Below are 21980 nucleotides of genomic sequence, written 5' to 3'. Positions count from 1 at the left end.
AGATGATTACAACAAAAACATGCCCTATCGGGTAATTTAGAAAGAAAGGGTAGCCAAAACATCCCTCCGACTAATAAATTGGTAATAAAAATGGCTGCCTTGCCTATCCACGTAATTACACGTCAGGAAAACTAACAAAACACGTAAAGTTTTTACTTATATTACACGTAAAGTTTTTAAAAACAACCCATTTAAGAACTAAAAATTGCACCGTGCATTGCCTTCCTGGTCAATTTCATATTCAAAATACGAACTCGGGAAGTTTTCCTTAATTGGGTTCACAAATTCACTTCGCATTCCTCTTACAGTTAAATTTTGAATATTGCACCGTGCATTGCCTTCCTGGTCAATTTCATATTCAAAATACGAACTCGGGAAGTTTTCCTTAATTGGGTTCACAAATTCACTTCGCATTCCTCTTACAGTTAAATTTCATATTCAAAATACGAACTCGGGAAGTCCTTAATTGGGTTCACAAATTCACTTCTCATTCCTCTTACAGTTAATCAATCTTGAGTCTGAATTTTTTTAAGAATAAGCTCCTAATTTTTTCCATAAATATTATCCAAAATAATTAAGAGAGTTTAATAATAACCTCCTCACCCAAGTTCTAATTGCTACTGCGACATGAAATTGTCAACATCAAATGACGCAGCCATGTGTAACATGATGTAAAAGCGTGAGAATTATATGAACCACCCTTCTTCCAGGGGTCGCCCTCCTTTCCTAAAAAACATTTCGATTGTTTAATAGAAGCCTTCATTAATTTCGTTGTCAGATAAACGTTGTAGTTTTTTCTAAATTAGACTGAGTTTAGATTAAATGTTGAACAGAAAAATAATTATTTATGAGATATACCATAATTTTGTGCGCTGAGATTGATTACTTCCAATTTCAACTTTTTCCATAAAAAATTAAATCAATAGCTTAATAAAACTAAACTTCACACAAACTCCGTAATTTACATTTTATAAATTAAATACAATATTCACTCTCCATTTTATTCCATTTTAGCTGTACATGCTAACTTCATTAATAAAGAATTTATTAATAGGGAACTTGATTTTGAACCTTTCACTTTTTACTTTTTTTTTACATATCATTATTGTCTCTTAATACATTTGTGATGCCATTATTTACTAGGTTTCCCAGTCCTCCGTTAATTCACATTCGATGACGTGAGGTAAATTGAATCATCGCATCACTCTTATCTTTTTTTTTTAATTAATTTAATATAATGAGAACCTTTGAGATCATGACAATTTTTAACATTGTGCTAAGTTAATTGCATTTTTATTAATACAATGCCACTATTTATTTTTTTATTTTTAAATTAAATTATTTAAATGTGATTGTGGAGAGACTTTTAATAATTTAATATATAAAAAATTTAAAATAATAAAACATTATAATTTAATGGGTTATATTATAATTTTTTTATTAATAAAGTTATGATCAACTTTTTAAATAAAAAATAATAATAATATATATGTCATCTCAAAATATTATATATATATATATATATATATATATATATAAAAGAGCATGTGAAAGTACATTCTGAGGTTAATAGTTAACATGAAGGAGAACTTGCTTCAATTTTTATGACCCATTATTTTTTTTAATTATATGAAGGAAGACCGTGGATTAAGCATCCATGAAGAATATTCGTTTCATTATATGAAGTGATACTTTAATAGGTACCTCTCAAGTACAACATTCACAATGTCATCATAGAGGTTGACTCGGAATTAGTCATTAATTCGGTGAAGAGAATAAACGTTGGTGCTGCACTTGAGAAAATCTCAGAACACTGGCAGCTTTTTTAAGTCTACGAAAGAATCCAATCACACCTAAGAGTTTTGAGAACTCTTAGGTTGGTTCATGTTCGCAGGGAAGCCAACAAAGTGGCGGACTAGCTTGCCAATGAGGGAGTTCGAAACAAGCATATCGACTTATGCTGCAGGTGGGAGGAGGTAACGGACGACAGGATGAAGGAGGAATGCTCTTCCCAAGCCCTCAGTGATAGAAAGCAGTATCAGAATCTTACTTCATGTCAATGATGAATAAGTTCACCTTAGGCAGTTTATTAGAGGAAAGGCACAGATGGTTCTATGAGGGTGCTTCTAGAATCAAAGGTAGATATCGAGACAGTAGATTTCTACGCACAGGAGAAGGGATTACATGTACGCCAACTCCACTCATAATGCATGCCAGGCAGGAGGCCACCCTTCCGGCTATGTCTTCCTTGTTCAGTGCGAGGAAGGCCATAGGAAGAAATTACTAAGGGAAAGCACTGCTCGAGATGTCCTCGAATGACAAGCAATGCCATTCAGCTAGTGGTGCGGGGAAGAGGATGAACAGTGATAACCGCCTTCATCGCTGGGTAAGCAGTGAGTGGATGTGCGGTCCGATTGGTTCTGTGGTTGTTAGATCCGAAGGAGGAACATCAACGGCCAACATTTGGCGGGCTAGTTCGTGGGCCCAAAAGTATAAAACCAGTAATGGTTTACCACCTTCATCGGGCGCCATCCAAACCAAAGGCGTTTTTTATGAAAAGCCAATGATTCCACTCAAGCAGCACCACGTGGCGGAGGAATGGAAAAGCAAACCGCCTTCATCATGCAGTAATCAGTGGGATTTTAGGCCGCGTGATATGGACACTAGCCGTTGGATCAAAATGAAGAGATCGACGGCCAGTGTTGATCGTGCAGCTTCACCTCCGCACAGGTTGTCTTTTGACTGCTGGTTTGTTAGGAGTCAAATCAATGGTGGGTTCGGGAAGCAGACTTTGATTCCACTTGCCCGCTTTCCGTTCTAGGGATGTCTTGTCATTGTTTCTATTTGTTTTTTGGAGGGTTGTTTGAGTACTTCGAGTATTTTCTCTCTCCCTTTGTGGGAGTCTGTGCCTTTGTGCGTTTGATGTAACCTGTGTAAATCATTCTTCTTCCTAAGATAATACAAGGACCGTCTCTTGCTTTAGAAAAAAAAAGATACTTTAATAGGTACCTTTATGTCATTATGAGAGAATTAAATGGATAGTGCTTAGGAGACAAAATTAGTGGAGTATGAGAAAATATTAATGGATATTGCTTAGAGAGAGAATTAGTGAAGGATGAAAGAATTAATGGGTTTTAATATTATGTTTGTAATTGGTTTATAATGAGGTTATAGTTATTAGGTTTTTAAAAGCGGGTATTTTGTAAAAAAAAATTTAAAAGATTGGTAACAAAGTTGAAAATGGAGGATGAGAAGAATTGATCATTTTTATTGATGATTAATTCATTTTTACAAAGAACATTATTGTAAGTGTGCATTTGTTGTGTCATTTTGTACTCTCTATTAATAAAAGGATATTTTTTGTGGTGGTTGTGGGATACATTTTGTTCATTATGCACTCTCTAATTCTCTAATTTTGTCTTACTCTCCTCATGGTGACAAGTAGTACTGTATTGTCTAAACTTGTTGGCACAAACTATTTTTATTGGATCAAACACATGCAACCTATACTCGTCACCAAAGATTTATGGGAACTTGTAACTAATGGATACACTATGCCTTTTCCTGATGAATTCAAAGAATTAAGTGATGATGAAAATAAATCTTTTAAGGAACTTATTAAGAAGGATAATGAGTCACTTTAACTTATCGGAAGCGTTGTTGAATGATTTATATTTCCACGAATCAGTGATGTAGTATCATGTAAAGAAGCATGTGATATCTTAAAGAACACATATGAAGGTGTGGATGTAGCTAAATTGCAACTATTGAGGAATTTTTTAAATGCCCATATGCAAAGAAATGAATCTATTTATGCTTACATCAAAAAATGCGAGATCTTGTTAATCATATGAGGTCATTAGGTGAAGATGTTCCATAAAGAAGGTTAATTGAGAAAATTTTAGCAAGTGTTCTTCCTAAGTTTCAGATGGCCACCATCAGTATTATGGTCTCCAAAGACTTAAATACAATGAAAATTGATGAATTAAGTTTATTTTTGTTAATTGTTGAAGAAAAACAACCATCTTATCAAGTGGAACAAGCCCTTTATGAAAATCATAAAGGAATAGGAAGGAGAACGGGGTCAATATCATAATAAAAATTAAAACAAAAATCAACAAAGTTCACAAGGAAATGCAACTCCTTCAAGAGGTAGAGGAAGGAATCCCAATGAGTTCAGAGGAAGAGGAAGAGATGGATCTCACAGAAGAGGAAAAGGAAGAGATGGCGAGAAAAATGGATGAAGAGGTGGAGGACCATAGTTTTATTATTGCCAAGAAATTGGTCATAATGAAAGATATTGTTATGCGAAAATGAGAGATATGGAGTGTAAGAATGCTAATATAGTTGTTCAAGAAACTAGGAATGATAATTTATTCATCTCAAGTTTGATGGCACATAGTGAATAAAGTGAAGCATTGTATATTGATTTAGGATGTTCACTCATATGACAACTCAAGCGGAGTTGTTTACCAAAATTAATGAGAATTATTCTTACAAATTGATATTTAGTGATGATAGTGTTTCTGAAGTGAAAGGGAAACGCACAGTTGAAATACCAGCATTGCATGGTAAGAAGAAGTTAATTTAGGGAATTTTGTTAACACTAACATTGAAGAAGAACCTACTTTCTCTAGGACAGATGATGGAGAAAAACTACAAGTTAGTGTTTCATAATAAGAATGCTTAGTCATAGACAAGTTGAATAAAAATGTAGTTGTAGAAAGAGGTGAAATGACTGAAGATATGATTTTCAAGCTCTCTTTTGACTCAAGTAATTCACAAAGTTTGAAAGAAACAAAATAAGGAAATAGTAAGCTTTGGCATTATAGGATGGGACATGTGAATTTTCAGAGCTCGATGCTATTGAGAAAGTGGAACATGGTCAATGGTCTCCATTATATTAAGTTGCATGATGACGTATGTGAACAATGCATTTTTGGGAAGCAACAAAGGGAAAGTTTCTCAAATAGAGCATGGAAGGCTAGAGATGTCTAGCATTGGTGCATTTATATTTGTGTGGTCCAATGGAGACTGTCTCTTTTGGAAAGGCATGTTATTTTCTTACTTTCATTGATGATTATTCTAGGAAGACTTAGGGTGTATTTTTTGCAAGATAATTCTAAAGTATTCTCTCATTTCCTTGAGTTTAAGGATTTAGTTGAAAAGAAATATGGTATGAAAATTCTCACCCTAAGAACAAAAAATGTCTGATAATACAAGTCAAATGAGTTTTCGAATTATTGCAAGAAGAATGAAATAATGTGAGAGTTTACCAATTCTTACTCTCCTCAACAAAATGGTGTTGTAGGGAGGAAGAACGGGACCATAGTTGAAATTGCTAGGAGAAAGCTAAAAATTATGTCTCTTAGAAATGTGTTTTGGCCTGAAGCAGTACACACAACAGTATACACTCTTAACCAATGTCCTACAAACCCAATGTTGAATTTGACTCCAGAAGAAGCATGGTCAAGATACAAACCAAGTGTTGTACATATGATTTTTTTTGTTGTATTACGTATCCATGTGTTCCTAAAGGATAGAGGAAGAAATTGGATGATAAGAGTGTGAAGTGTATCTTTATTGGATTCAATACTAAAACAAGAAGTTACAGGTTGTTTGATCTTGAAGAAAGGAAGGTGATAAAATTTAGAGATGTTTTGTTTGATAATCAGGGAATCTATTAACCAAAATAGGTATAATTTGAATTCAGGAAAGATGAAGTGGATATTGGTGATGAATCAAATTTGAAGTCAATAAATATAGAAGAAGTTAAAAAAATCCCAAGTGGCTTGAAAAGGGTCATTCAAAAAGCAGTATATTAGATAGAAATTTTGAAAGAAGGGTTACTAGATCTCAAAGTTCTCTAGTGAATTATGCACTTATGGGACATGTATAAAAATGGATTAACCACAGGATTATGAAAAAGCATCAAGAAATAAATAATTGAATGAAGCTATGGAAGCAGAATTGAATGCCTTGGTGAAAAATGATATGTGGGACTTGGTCAAATTACCAAAGGAAAATATGTAATTGGCACAAGATGTGTCACCGAGAAGGATCTAAACCTTCTCTAGCTAGTTTCAATCACACTTGTTAGTCCATGCACTCATTAACCATTCAAATATTCATCAAACATGTCAAGATTCATAGACAATATACATTATATAACCAACATAGAAAACATGGAAACTCAACCATACTATCGCCATCATAATCAATACCTATGCCCATAAAGTCAAGGACTTCCACATGCCACCCGACCATATATTGGGTTGAACCAAAACATTCTTTCAACCAGTCACCCCATTCAATATTGAAAGCATGAATGTGGGATCTCATGGAATAACTGAGACAAAACCAAACTCGGGCTTCAAGAGGCCAAACCACCTCAACCCACCAACCAGAGACTAAATGCTAAGGCTAAAAACTTGTGTAGGGTAGTTGGGTCCCTTTAGGAAGGGGGTTTTTATCTCTAATGAATTCCTTGATGGTATTTTCATTAAATATTTTTCCTTCATTTCATAAATATATTTATTATAGCCATAATTTTTTTCAGGATATAAAAGTCAGAAAAAAATAAATAAATAATAACTAAATAAATAAATAAATAAATAATAAATAAATAAATAGATAAAATAATATATATATATATATATAATCATCTATTTTTAAAGAATGGTTCAAGTTTTGAAAAAAAGTGTAATTAGGCACATGGTAATAATATGTATATCTCTCTTTGAAATATAAAAAATACTTTTTCCTCTAGAATATGTGTGTTATTGACATAGACCCTCTTAATCATAAATTTATTTAACTAGAAGAAAAATTATTATTTTATATTTTGCTAAAGAAGCTATTTTGAATCCACTTTAAATCTAAATCTATCAAATATCAATAAACCTTGTTTCAGTAAAACACCTCATGTGGATTCAAATTCAAACCTTTAGGAATATGGTGGTCTCTAAAAATAACATCCAAATGAATTTCAAATATTCTTACCCAATTGAATGTGTCTAGTGGAAACCTCTATTATACAACCAAACACTTGCATAGGATATGGAATTTTAATGACTCATCTTTAGCTATACCAATTAGTTTTTGTAATAAATAGGAACATACATGAATTAATGAATTTATGTTGCACACAGAAATCACATGTATCTGAATGAACATTTTTCCGCCAATCTATACAAAACTACAATCTCTCAATAAAAACTCCATTTATAAATACCCTCACTCTATGGGTGTAGTAGAATGTATTTTAAGATATCCATCTAACTCATTTGAAGTTAACTATGTTTTATTTGATTAATCAAGAATGGTGTAGCATAAGCTTACCACCTTTTGTCCATGTGCCATTTGTACCAAAATAGCGAAGAATTGGTTCGTTACCAAAAATATCCAAACATTTAAATTATAGGTTTCTCATATGGAACTCATGAATAACTTTGTATAATGATCTCTTCGAAACTATTTTTCTTTAAGAAAAATAATTGTATCAAAGTTTAGAATATTGTACTTGACACATTGTGTAATTAAACAACATCAATATCGATAAGGTCTTTCGTTATCATTAGGTTGGATCTAAACATCATTACCATTAGATATGGTAGGGCAATAATGGTTCCGTATCCGCAATCCAAATCTATACATGTGACATGTAAGAAGAAACATATATTTTTAACCATGATTTATATCCACTAAAAAATATATATATATTTCTTAAATAAAAATTTATATAAGATTAAGTGAACTCGTGTTTCTTATTTGATCAAATATTAATATTTTTTTGATTTTGCTTTGTCAAATATATATGGTGCAACATGAAATAATGAAACATGAAATATTAATCATTTAAATATTAACTATTTCAATATATACATTGCATATGACGACTAAACATAAATGATGATTTATGAAATATCTATTATCCTATGTTTATTCCCGTTACATATGATTTTTAAGCCCACATCGTTAAAGTGAATTTGGAAATGTTAATTTTTTTAATTAAATTTTATTTTATAACCAAAAAACAAATATATTAATTTAAAAAAAATCATTCATTTATTTATTTTTCTTAATGCAAAGTCATATATATTTTTCCATTTCAATCTATTTCACTATTCATTCCATTTCAATCTATTTCACTCTTCATTCCCAAAAGAGTGATCAACACTCAGAGAAAATTCAACTCAACATTATGTATTCAAAAATAACATGCTCATATAACTAAAATTAACCAAAAAATTCAATTAGTAAGTACATTAATGTTTTTTAGGTGTGCATCAATACGTGCAAGACCTATTTGCTGACTAGACAATAAATTAATTGTAAGATCAACCAATACATACATCAATATCTATATTCATGTGCATCAATACTTACATGATCTAGTTGCTGAGGAAACAACAAAATAAACCGAAATAATATTAAAGTTTATAATTAAACTATATTAATAAAAATAACATAATTAGTTAATAAAATAAAGTTAACTAACTAATAAATGTATTAAATTTAAAACATATTAAGCTTTGTTACCTACTAGCTGATTAGACAAATAAATAACTAAAATTGATATTCAAATTTGCAACAACCCAATTCATATTAAGTTAATAAAATGAATTTAACTAATTAAAAAACATACTCAACTTAAAACATATTAATCTTCTTTGATGTTTCTTATAATGTCTAAAATTGGTATTAATATATTAATATTCACTGGGGCAAATAAGCATGTGCAATTTGGCTATTTCCACAACTAAACCATTGAATAGTAAGTTGAATATTATATTATTTAATTAATTAATTTTTGGGTTTTTTAAATAAAAGGTATAGTGAGTATAGTATTTATTAGATATGGTTGATATTGATTAAGTATATCTTTTTTAACCTACAATTTTTAAGGAAAAATTATGTGTTCTTAATAATTAAGTTTATTTTGGGTTGTGTGAGCGATTGTTCGGTGGTTTTTATGGCATTAGGGTTTTGTAATTGGGATTTTGGAGCTTTAAGTTCATGATATGAATGATTGTATGTGTTGTTTGATAAAAATGACAATGTTTGTATTAAGAAATAAAACCCATTGGTCAGCTCTACAAAACAGAGTCTGAACCAGGAGAGCCTAGCTCTGTAGAACGCTCTACATTGTTCATCAGCATTACACATTAAATAGAATACATGGTTTTAGGGAAGTTAGAGCAGCATCCTAAGAAATAGAAACTAATTCCTATCCTGAGGCTACGTGAACCAAATCTACCTATTCTAGGATATTCTCCATTATTTTCAACACTCCCCCTTAATGGAGAATGGGTTCACATATATGCCTAACATCTCCCGAAGCATTCGAAACTTTACTTTTCCAAGAGGCTTAGTGAAAATGTCCACAACATTATCACAAGTATTACAATATTGCAGATGAATTTCTTTAGATTGCACTTTCTCCCTTACAAAATGGAATTGAGTATCAATATATTTCATGTTTTTGTGAAACACCGGATTGTTGGCCAGCTTGATTAAACTTTGATTGTCGCATCTGATTATTGTTGCGACTGTCTATTCTTCCCCAACATCCTGGAGAAGTCTCCGCAAACAAACTGCCTCGCACGTTGCTGCACACATGGCTTGATACTCTGCTTCTGCTGAGGACAAGGAGACTGTGTTCTGCTTCTTGCTGCTCCAAGTGATCACCCTGGATCCAAGACTAAATGCATAACCTGTTATAGATCTGCGATCATCTACATTTCTTGCCCAATCTGAATCTGCAAATCCTGCCAATCTAATATCAGAAGAGTCAGTGTCAATAATTCCATAATCTATAGTACCTTATAGATACCTCAAAACATTCTTCGCTGCATTCCAATGGCTTTCAAGTGGCTTATACATAAATTGGCTTAATATGCCGACTGCATAAGACAAATCAGGTCTAGTGGTGGTTAGGTAGATCAAACTCCCAACCAGCTGTCTGTAAAGTGTTGCATCCACTACTTTTGAGCCACCCTCACACTGCAATTTGATATTCTGCTGCAATGGTACCGGTGTAGACTTACACTGATCCATTCTAAACTTTTCTAACAATCCTTTGACATACTTTTCTTGAGACATAAATGTTTGACCTGAATCTCTCCAGATCTCAAGACCTAAACAATATCTGAGTTCACCGAGATGCTTCATCTCAAACATCTGTGGCATTTGCTGCTTGATTTCATCAATTAGATATATAACATCACCTGTAATTATCAAATCATCTACATATAATGAAATCGGCACTACGCACCCTTGTTCATCTTTCATGGTGTAAAAATTAGGGTCATTCTTACTTCTATTGTAGCCATCTTGTAGAAAAAATGAATCAATTTTCTCATACCACGACCTGGGAGCTTGTTTTAGTCCATAGAGTGCTTTCTTCAACCTACAAACTAAATGTTCTTTTCCATTATGGACAAACCCTTCTGGTTGCTCTAAATAAACCTCTTATTTCAGTTCTCCATTCGGAAATGCAGACTTTACATCTAGTTGGTGCATCATCCAATGTTTCTTGGTAGCAAAGGCAATTAACATTCTGATGGTGTTCAATTTAGCTACAGGGGCGAAGGTTTCCTCATAATCTATCCCTTCTTTTTGTGTGTACCCCTTTGCAACCAACCTAGCTTTCAGTTTTTCTATTGTTCCATATACATTAATTTTCGACTTATATAACCATTTTCAACCTATGACCTGTTTTCCTCTAGGAAGTTCGACCAATTCCCAAGTGTTGTTTCTGATTATTGAATTATATTCCTATTCCATGGCTATTTTCCATTCATTACTTTCATTTGCTTCTTTATAACTAGACAGTTCAACAACATTCATCATACTAGTTATAAATGCATTTTCCCTATATCTTGTAGGCATTTGAGCTTTCCTACCTGATCTCCTGAGTGGTGGAGTGGTGGTTTCAAACCTTACTTCTTCCTCTTGTTGTTGTTGTTGTTGCTATTGTTGTTGTTGTTGTTGTTGTTGTTGTTGCTATTGTTGTTGTTGTTGTTGTTGTTGTTGCTATTGTTGTTGTTGTTGTTGTTGTTGCTGTTGTTGTTGCTGTTGTCGTTGTTGTTGAAGTTGTTGTTGCTGTTGTTGTTGTTGTTGTTCATCCTCTAGCTTTGTTTGCTACTGACCCTGATTATTCTTTGCTTCTTCTTCTTCAAAGTATGGGACATACCATCCATTTTAGTGCTCATCAGTTTCTTCACTATCCTGCTCATGGACTTTAACATCTCTACTAACAAAGATCTTGTGAGTAGAGGGATTAAATAATCTGTATGCTTTATATGATGAACAATACCCTATAAAAGTGCATCTGATGGCTTTTCAGCCTAATTTATTTTTATCTTCCTTGGGTATGAGCGCAAATGCTTTACATCCAAATATTCTTAAGTGTTTTACTACAGGCTTATATCCATACAAAGCTTCAAAAGGAGTTTTAAACTCAAGACTTCTTGTAGGACTCCTATTTTTTAAATAAACCGCAGTACTCACTGCTTCAACTCAAAAACCATATGAAAGATTCTTCCTTTCAGCATACTTCTCGCACATTCCACCAGAGTTCTGTTCTTCCTTTCTGTTACTCCATTCTACTGTGGAGTATGGGGTGCTGTAAACTGCTGCAAAATTCCATGATCTTTACAATATCTTATCAGTTCATCATTCCTATATTCTCCCCCTTGATCAGAACGGAGAATTTTTATCTATTTCCCTATTTGTCTTTCAATCATATTTTCAAACTACTTAAAGTATTCGAATGTATGACTCTTTTTACTTAAGAAATACACTCAAGAAAACTTCGTATAGTCATCGATAAACAGTAAAAAATACACTGCACCTCCTAATGATTTTGTCTGCATGGGACCACAAAGGTCTTTGTGCACTAACTCCAATATATCCCTTTGTTTCTTTTCTACTCTAACGGGGAATTATTCTCTATGCATTTTTCCTAAAGTACAAGCCTCGCAATCATTATGTACTTGCTTTAGCATAGGAAGATCTCTTACCATTTCTTTCCTCTGTTGTAACAGCAAATCATTGTAATTGATGTGGCCGAATCTCCAGTCCCAAAGCTCTTCTGTAGTCAAGCTCGTTGTTGTCAATGCTCGAACTGGTGTAGGTCTCACATCCAACTTGTATAGTCCTCCTGTTTGGATTCCTGTAGCAATTGTCTTCATTCCATCTAGCAGATCCTTACTGTAACAGTTAGATTTTAAAAATTCAACTTTCAAATCTTGATCTGTAATCATTGATACATAAATCAATTTCTTAGTAATGTTAGGCACATAAATTACATTATAAATTTGTTTGATATTACCATCAGGTAGAATAACAGAAACTTTCCCACATCCTTTGATTTGATGGCTTCTGTCATCTCCTAGGTAAATCTAGCGTCTTCATTGTTCTCTTTAAAATCCTCCAGCCAGTGCTTGTTCCCTATCATGTGTGTTGACGCTCCTGAATCTACATATCAAATGTCTGCATCAACATTTTCATCACGCTCTGCCATGAACAATCTCAAATTTTGCACCTGATCACTGTTCGCGAGATGACCTGCATGTCTCTCTGACTTCTGTTGTTCTTCATGATACTTGTTTTTCCTACATTCCCTAGCAATATGACCTAATTTTCCACAATAAAAACATTTAGTTTCAGAGTAGTTTTTATTCGAATGCATACCTTGGGTTAGATTTGGCTGTTTATGTGAACTTGCTCCTTTTTGCTTTTGTGGACCTCCTTTCCCTTTGTAGAAGTTCTTCCTCACCACCAATCCAAGATCAGCACTCTGGGGCTTCAGAGTCGATCTCCTCTCTTCTTCCTGCATCAATATACCTATCAACTCTTCAAAGTGTGGGATCTTCTCTCTGGCATTGATCCCAGTGATGAACATCTGATAATCATCAGTGACACCATTCATTGTAATGGTCACAAGATGTGTATCGTCCATTGTATGACCAATATCTGATAATTTGGTTTTCAGATCCTTGATCCTTGCTACGAATGAAGCAATCGTTTCATTCTCCTCCATTTTCATGGACATGATCTTACTCTTGAGGAACAAAAGACGATTTGAATTTCTAATCTCGTACAACTCCTTCAGAGTTCCCCAAATCTCGTTAGCTGACTTACCTTCTCTGATATGTGGTATAATACAATTTTTCATTGACATCTTTAACATTGTCCTTGCTTTGCTTTCTCGTTTCTCCCAATCTGGGACTGTTGCAGATCCAGCCACGGGCTTCGGCTCATCCCCATTCACAATTTGCCAAGCGCTCTACGCTTCTAGCAGAGTCGGCATCTTAAACTTCCGATTTGCATAATTAGAACCATCAAGCTTATTATGCTCGCTCATGCATGCTTCAAGTATATTGTTATTCATCTTGGCGATTTAGAAAAAATAAATAAATAAATAAATAAAGTAAAATAAAATAAAATTCGACAAGTAAAAAATGTTAAATTTACCCCAGATTTGTGATTGAGATAGATCATTGTTGTTCGATCTCGCAACACACGCGTAGATCTCCGTGGCTTCCTTCTCAGCCTCCAGACAACCTCCTGTTGTCAGCTACAACCTTGTTCTTGGCTTCCCCACTCAGCTTCTCTGACAGCTACAACTTTGTTCTTGGCTCCCTTTGCAATTTTTTTGATCTACACGGTCGTCGCTGATATTTACCCAATATCTGAGACTAGTCGCTAAAATACACCAATTTTCCGATACTCGTCACGGCTATCCACTCAAAACCTATGACGATTTAATAGTGATCGTCGCAACTGTCCACTCAAAACCTATGACGATTTCGGTTCAAAGAACCACCCACTAGCCAGCGTATAGGTTCCTCAGCCCTGACGCTCTGATACGATAATAAAAATGGCAATGTTTGTATTAAGAAATAAAACCCACTAGTCAGCTCTACAAAAGAAAGTCTAAACCACGAGAGTCTGGCTCTGCAAAACACTATACATTGTTCATCAACATTACACATTAAATAGAATACATGGTTTTAGGGAAGTTAGAACAACATCCTAAGAAATAGAAACTAATTCCTATCTTAAGGCTACGTGAACCAACTTTACTTATTTTAGGATATTCTCCTTTATCTTCAACACTCTTAAGTAAAGTGCATGCTAAAATAATATGTGTAGAAATCCATGAAAACTTGTTTTGAGATAAAATACAATTATGTTAATAAAAAAGAAAAAAAAGAAAGAAAGAGAGAGTTCTCTCAATTTTATCATCTAAAAAAGAAATTTCTTTTAATTAATTGAAAATTTATCATCTTAAAATATAAAGAAATTGATTAACCATTCAAACTTTACCAAAAATCTGTAATCAGTTATTTGAAATGGAAGTGTTTTTTATAAGTTAAGCCTTCAGAATTGTATCAATTAAAAATTAAGCTAGTAATTTTAAGTATTATAAACATTTTCAAATTTGAAAATTTACCAACGTTGATAATTCTGAGTATTATAAACTTATTGGCACTTTATATCTGTCTATATATTATATATGTGTATATATCGGGAAAGTTACAACCAATATGATATATATTTACCTTTGCTGAAAGGACAACAAATTGCTCGAAAGTTCCCTATGGGTTCACGAAGAACAAAGAGAGATGCACTGCAACAAGTCCCTTCCTTGAGCGGGAGCCTGAAAAAGAGTTTGGCAGGCGCCGAAAGTTTGTCAAAAACTTGCTTTGATCTGCTTCAAAATTCAAAATTTGCATATTTAAAACACCTCAGCAAAACCAGAGAATTTTTTTTGGAAACTCAACGAGTTCTTTAACCTTGTAACAAACGTCAAAGAAGTTCATCCCCATGAGAGAAAGTGTTTCTTATAAAAATGGGTATTGTGTATCGCTCTGAACTCGGGTCTGATAGGATACAAATCTGCTAAAGCTCCAATGCAAGTTTCTCACAAATGTGGCAATTTTTATAAAACTGAGTATTGTGTATGCCTCTAAGCTCGGGTTTGATATGACAGAAAATTTGCTAAAGCTCACATGCAAGTTTTTCACAAATATGGGAAAGTTGCTGATTTTATTTTGCATACACGTGCTCAGATAGTGCAAAATTAATCCACTGAAGTGATTTTGGTACATCCAAGTAATCTTTCCAGCCAAACTAAAATCTGGAGATTAGTAATCTCTCTTATCAGTCATGCCAATACTTCATGCCAATATTTCAAGCCATAAAAAATGGGCAATTATAGACTTATAAGACCTTTGCTATATTTCACTAATAGCACTCAATCAAATCAGTTGCTTGAACATATGCATCTGAAAAAGATAAATCAATTTAGGCAAGAACAAGCGAAATCCTTTTCATCAACAAACTCATTTGCATAAGTCAATTTAGGCAAGAACAAGCCAAATTCTTTTCATCAACAAGCTCATTTGCAGTGGCATCCAACTTTTCCCTTGAGAACTAGTTGATGGGAAGTCCCACAAAAGAGCGAAACCTCTTCAAAATGAGAAGAATACACAGTATATCAAAAGTAACAACATATATCAAACATCGTTTTACAAGTAACCTTATTTACTTTAACCCACTTGCAGACAATTCTCATACAAGCTCCAAATGTAAATCTTGATAATTTCTAGTCAAAAAGGATCTTACCTTGTAAAATGGACCAATTCCCATTTTGACAAGTAACATGGTATGAGAATATAATGCTAGGTGGAACATCATAAGATCCATGGGGATATACACGCATTGAAATCCATGTACGTTGAAATCCTTGTATCTTGTAATAAATTACCAACTACAATCTGGTTAGATAAATAAATAGGTAGGATCTTGTGCAGATATAACTATGAATGTATACAATTTGTGACATGAGCCTAAGCAATAGTAGAATTATAAATAATCTTATTTATATAGTGTTACCTTAGGTGTACTAAGCACCCAATCATGGATATGATTACATGCAGAACTAGTAGCAGATTGTGCACTAAACAATTTTTGTGCATTAATAATCGCTGCACCAGTTTAATGTACAGTGGTGATGAATTCCCCATCGAACCTGAAATATAGCAACATATACATGTTCTCTGTCACAGGTATGTTATCCATCATTGCCTCCCGAACTACATAAAAGAATATTGATAATAATTTTATAAATGACAGTCATAGTGACTGCAAAGTGCCACGGTGATCCTTAAGAAAAAAAATGTTCTCTGAATACTAGCCCTCAAAAACTAAGAACTTCCCAGGCTATAAGGTTATTACGGGATCCCTCTATTTATGAAGTCTTTAGAACAAGATCCCCCTTATGGTTTCTGAGGTGAGATCAGTAAAGCTGCATGCTTGCTGGTTCATGGGTGGGGGTTTGAAGAGAAATAATTTCTCCTTTGCATCAACGTCGTCATTCATTGAGCATTCAAGGAGGTTTCTGGCTGCATGTCAAGTTGCTGGAATCAAGTCGTAAGTGAAAAACGCCCACAGACTTTGGTGATAAACAGGCGCCCACAGGCAGGTTGTCAGGTTAAATTACACCATATTTGTAACTTAACAAGCCCTCGCACTGGTTTCTCTGAAATCTGAAATATGTCCAAGAGCCCTATTGTGATCGAGTCTTGTCAAGGATGTCATACTCTTCTCCGGAATAGATGGAGCAAACTCTTTCAAAATATGCTGGGTTAGCAAGCACCAAGACCTAACAAACAAAAATTCAATATCCTAAATTAATTTGTATCAAGACTATGACTAGTGAGAAAAACGTACAACTTGTACTTTTCATTGTCACTTGATTTTGACCCATAAGAGGAAAATGTAAATAGGACCCAGGAAAAATATTTCACAATGCAGATTCATACAATATTAGTCACATAAAAAACTTTAAAACGTTGATATGCTTAGCTGCAGAGGGAAACTACAAACTCCCAAAACAAGGGATATTTGATGAAGCTCTATCTATTCCTGATAAATTTTACAATGAAAAATAAGCATTTTTCCTTTGCTTAAATAATAAAAAACTGAATTCACCTTGCAAGTTCGAGCAACATGGCGCTCTGATGCTGAGGCCTGTGACTTGTAGATAGATATATTTTTATACATAACGTCCTTCCTTTCCATACCCTCCTTCCTGGGAAATCCGCCAACCATGATAACTATATTCACACGAGTACATGCTTCAACATGATCCATGGTGGCAACAATACCTATTTTCAACACAGGTTAGTTTTTATTAAGGTTCATTTAATCATGCATGCCAGATGGTTTAATACAACAATAAAGGATAAAAAACCATTCTCACTGTTTATGCAAATAGCAACAGATTCCTCAAATTTATGCAAAATAAATCAAAAATAATTAAAACTATAAACATCTATCAACTCCATCGTCACCCTGGAAAGAAACATCTATCAACTCCATTGTCACTCTGTTAAGAGCCTCTACTGCTGGAGCAATATCAACCATGTGCAAGATAAGAGACTGGTTCCGAGACGAGCATTATGCCTCTAACAACCATAGGAATCAATGCATAATTGATTTGTCTTGCATAATAGACCCTGTTGTGAGAGTCATGCATAGAAAACATACGAGGAAAGAAGATGACATTGGCATAAGGCAATTTCATCGATTGGGTCAATGAAAAATGGAAATGAGGATCATCAAAGTCATGGGATCAAATTAAAATATCTACTTGCACTCTCTTAAACTGTGTTTCAGAATAGATCGTCCATTAAAAGAAGCAACCTTAATATACTGAAAATCAGAATTTTCCCACTGCTGTAAATACCAAAATGGCTCTAAAATATAAATAGAAAAATGGGTTTTAAAAGGTATCAAATAATATGCTACTATTTCAATTTCAAAAAGAATATTAATAATTTTATAGCATGTTGTGGGTGAAAGTTTCTCACCTTTTCCCATTATGCTTTGCATAATCTTATAGATCAAACAATTTAAATACCTAAATCAACAGGCTGTCATTTCCAATCAAATGGTGCCGAATAAAATTAACAAAATACCCTCCCTCATTACCCTTTTAAATCAAATAAACGATCAAAAATGGCCTGAGATACAGCAAGTCTCAGTGAAATAATTCAAAAAATCTCACAAATCTCTATGTACACGAATGAAGATCTCAAATTTCAGATAAAACACCTCAAATAAAATTGAAAATAGGAACACTAGTGGATCAAAACGAAATAACACTGTGCAAACCATAGTATGGAATGGAGAGCAAGAAGCGTACCTTCTTGCTCTTCCATATCCTCCAACGACTATGTACTAAAATTAAAAAACATAATGAAAAAATATATTAATAAAGGTATGTTAAGAAATTAGAAACTAGTAAGTCATTTTAAAAAATTAAAAGCCACATGGGATTAAAAACTGCAAACGTAGAAAAGCACACCATCCTCCAACGACTTGTGCACAGAAACATGCTTTTTTCCCCTTGTCTCTCATAAGTTTAGTTGCCATTTGTATGTATTTCTCTCATGTCCAATATACACCTGTAGAATAAGTCATTCCCCCAGCTCGAAGCACTTTACTCTAGCCTTTCAACCCCCTTGCTTGGAGACACAATGGGATAGAGGCTTGGTTGAGCGCAAGGAGCTCTATCTATAATTCATCAAAGTTGTGATGCCAGATGGGTCAATGTTTCGGGGAGCATTAAAGAATATATTGAGCACAAAATATTCTTCAAGGAGCTTAGCTATTCAGCGCCGCTCCTCTCTATCCAGTTATCTTAAGATCACCTCTTATTCATATGCATGTATTTTAATTTATAACTCTCACTCTTTCATGGATTAGAAGACAAGTAATCAAACATAATTTCATATTGTGGTTGCTGGATTAGCAGCTGTGCCGCTTATGTCGCTGCTCCTCTGCTTGTGATAGCTAGAAATTTCTATTGAAGAGCCTCACCAGAAGATAGTGAGATGATGTAGATAGCCCGTTATCCACAAACCTAGTATGTCGTAATTATAAGTTGAATATGTACCAAGAACGTCGTAATTAAGCTTTACGATCAATGTTAATGAAAGTTTAGTAATAGCTGGTATTGAGTATTTATTGCAGAAACCGCTACTTTTAGTTATGTAATTTGATTAACAACAATTGACTATAAAGTTGGTTTAATTTCTTCTGAGACGGGTTGGAACTTACCTGAGGCCATGGAAATTTCCTATTATAACTCCCATGGATTATTCCCACTGGATTATGGTCCAGCCCAAAAACATGCATGTGCCTGCCCTGACGAATGAACCAGCTGAGGCTCCTGCTATCTTACAAAATTGGAAAGGTGAATGATCTCTAGCGATGGTATAGATGATCCCTTCATGCTAAAATTGACAACACTGGTGCAAACTGGACGGAGTGGCTCTAGTTCCCCGTCTGGTAAGGTAATCAATCCCCCCTCGATGTCGTCTGTCTAGTAACGTAGTAAAACTTGTTAAGCAGACGCAGAAGAAATTCTTGAAGCATAACAAGAACCCTAGTACAATGTTGTTAAGCAGTCGCGGAAGAAATTCCTCGAGCATAACCGGAAGCCCCGTGTACTAGAAGAATTTCTTATTGAAGCATAGGAGGAAAGACTCTAAGTAAGAGATATAGACATTATAGGGTGGAAATAATAATTCCAACGACCACAATAAACACGATACAGGATAGCAGTCATACTTGTGAGAAGTACTTTTGCATGTTGTGTTTTGAAGATGGAAGCACTGAAGCGAGAACAGAATGCGCCTGTGATTACTCAACAACAACATTGTATTAATTATTTGCTCTGTCATGTATTAATGTAAAAATTGTATGTTGAGATAAAGAAGGTTGTAAAAGTCATTTTTACAACAACAGTTACTATGTTTTAGTGTGTGTTATTGCCCCTAAAAGGAAAATCCCTATAAACCTTGGTTTTACTTGGTGAATGAGCCATAGTCTCATGTGAATGCATTTTCATGTTTTAGAATCAATCCTAAGTTATTATTGTGTTGCATTAAACTTACTCTATTTTACTAAGTTTTTTTGTCATGAGTGAATACTGTGTTTTTAAGTCTATGAATAATTTTACTCAATTATTATTGTGTTGCATCAAACTTATTCTATTCTACTAAGTTTTTCTGTTATGAGTGAATACTATGTTTTAAGTCTATGAATAATTTTACTCTGCCGAGGTAAATTATGTTTAATTTTTCTAACATGGTATCGGAGCTCTGTTAGTGTAAAAACAAGTGTTTTTACCAGCACTTAAAATTGTTTTGAGAGCAGAAGCATATTTACCACCATGTAGAAAGGTTTTTTTTCACTCAGAAATGGCAACGTGTACAAACATGACTAATCCTCAGCGACCTCAGTTTAATGAAAAAAATTATGATTATTGGGCTATTACAATGAAGACCTTGTTTTCGTCTCAAGACATTTGGGATTTGGTGGAGAATGGTTTTCCAAAACCAACAGATGAAGTAGCATACAATGCCTTATCTCAACCAGAAAAAAATTTGTTAAGGGACAACACGAAGAAGGATTCAAAAGCCCTGTTCTATATTTTCCAAGCACTTCATGAAAGTATTTTTCCGAGGGTTGCAGCAACAACGAAGTCCAAGCAAGCATGGGACACCCTTGAGACAACCTACCAAGGCATGGCAAAAGTCAAAACAGCAAAGCTGCAAATGTTGAGAAGAGATTTTGAAACACTTTGTAAAAAAGAGTCTGAGAATGTAGACTCGTTTTTTACACATGTAAGTGGGTTGGTTACTCAAATCAGATCTCATGGTGAGACACTTGAGGAAAGAAGAATAGTTGAGAAAGTTTTGAGAAGTTTGCCAGCAAGGTTTGTGCCATTGTTGTGGTCATAGAAGAAACAAAGGATCTCTCACTATTCTTAGTGGATGAGCTTAATGCATCACTGATTTCTCATGAACATGGACTAAATAGAGCAACAAGCTCCTCACTGGAGCATGCCTTCAAGACACAAGTATCATTTGGTCAAGGGCGAGGTAGAGGAAGATCATATGCTAGAGGAAGAGAAAGAAGTCCACACAGAGGTGGAAGAAGTCTCCGTTCAAGCTGAAATAGAAGAGGCAGCAATCAAAATCCAAGTCAAGGCCCAAGCCAAAATCAACCACAAGGGCAGAGGTATGATAAATCTCAAGTTCAATGTCATTATTGTAAGAAGTATGGTCATTATGCAAATGAATGTAGAAAGAAGCAATATAACATTAGTAACAAACCAAGTGTAAATTTCACAAAAGAAAATCAGAACCATGATAACATGTTTTTAGCTTGTAATGTAACACAAAAAGAATAGAGTGATATATGATATCTAGAGTCAGGGTGTAGCAACCACATGTCAGGAAACACAGAAATGTTTTCCAATCTAGATGAAAGTGTGAAATTTGGAGTGACATTAGGGACTGATAGAAAAGTCTCTGTCATGGGAAAAGGTAGAGTTAATATCCTAACAAGGAAGGGGAAGAAGAAGTACATCTCAGATGTTTACTTTGTCCCTGGTCTGAAGCATAACCTCATAAACATTGGACATCTCATGCAAAAGGGCTATAATGTCTTCTTCAAAAATGATGTGTGCACAATTTTGGATAAGCCTCCAAGAAGATAGCTGATTGCAAAGGTTCATATGACAAACAATAGAATGTTTCCCCTAAAATTAAAATCAGATTTGCAGAAAGAAGGTGCACAAGCACAACTCTCAATGAACTCACAAGAGAATGGAAGAAAAGAGGCAACTGTCACACAAGTAACATTTCAAACAGAGGTAAAATTTGAAAGCTGATTATGGCATTTGAGATTTGGTCATCTCAACTTTGTAGGTTTGAATTTACTGCATAGGAAAGGCATGGTGAAGGGTTTGCCACTGATAGAAAAACCGGACAGCCTATGTGAAGGATGTATCTTGGGCAAGAAACATAGAGAGAGATTTCAAACACGAAAGTCAGTAAGGACAAAGGCACCTTTGGATATTGTCCACTGAGATTTATGTGGACCAATGC

At 34.3% G+C, this 21980-nt stretch overlaps 2 pseudogenes; both read right to left on the bottom strand.

Annotated features, from left to right (window-relative positions):
• Window positions 1-11523: 11523 nt before the first annotated feature.
• Window positions 11524-17602, bottom strand: LOC149252978 (malate dehydrogenase, cytoplasmic-like; annotated as a pseudogene).
• Window positions 17603-17664: 62 nt separating this feature from the next.
• The window catches only part of LOC149252977 (magnesium-chelatase subunit ChlH, chloroplastic-like), a 49179-nt pseudogene continuing 44863 nt past the window's right edge, over window positions 17665-21980 (bottom strand).

Source organism: Pinus tabuliformis, chromosome 7, assembly GCF_031772625.1.
Source record: "Pinus tabuliformis cultivar Carrire ecotype Pingquan chromosome 7, CPIR1, whole genome shotgun sequence".
Lineage (NCBI taxonomy): Eukaryota > Viridiplantae > Streptophyta > Pinopsida > Pinales > Pinaceae > Pinus > Pinus tabuliformis.
This window is presented reverse-complemented; position numbering and strand designations above follow the sequence as displayed.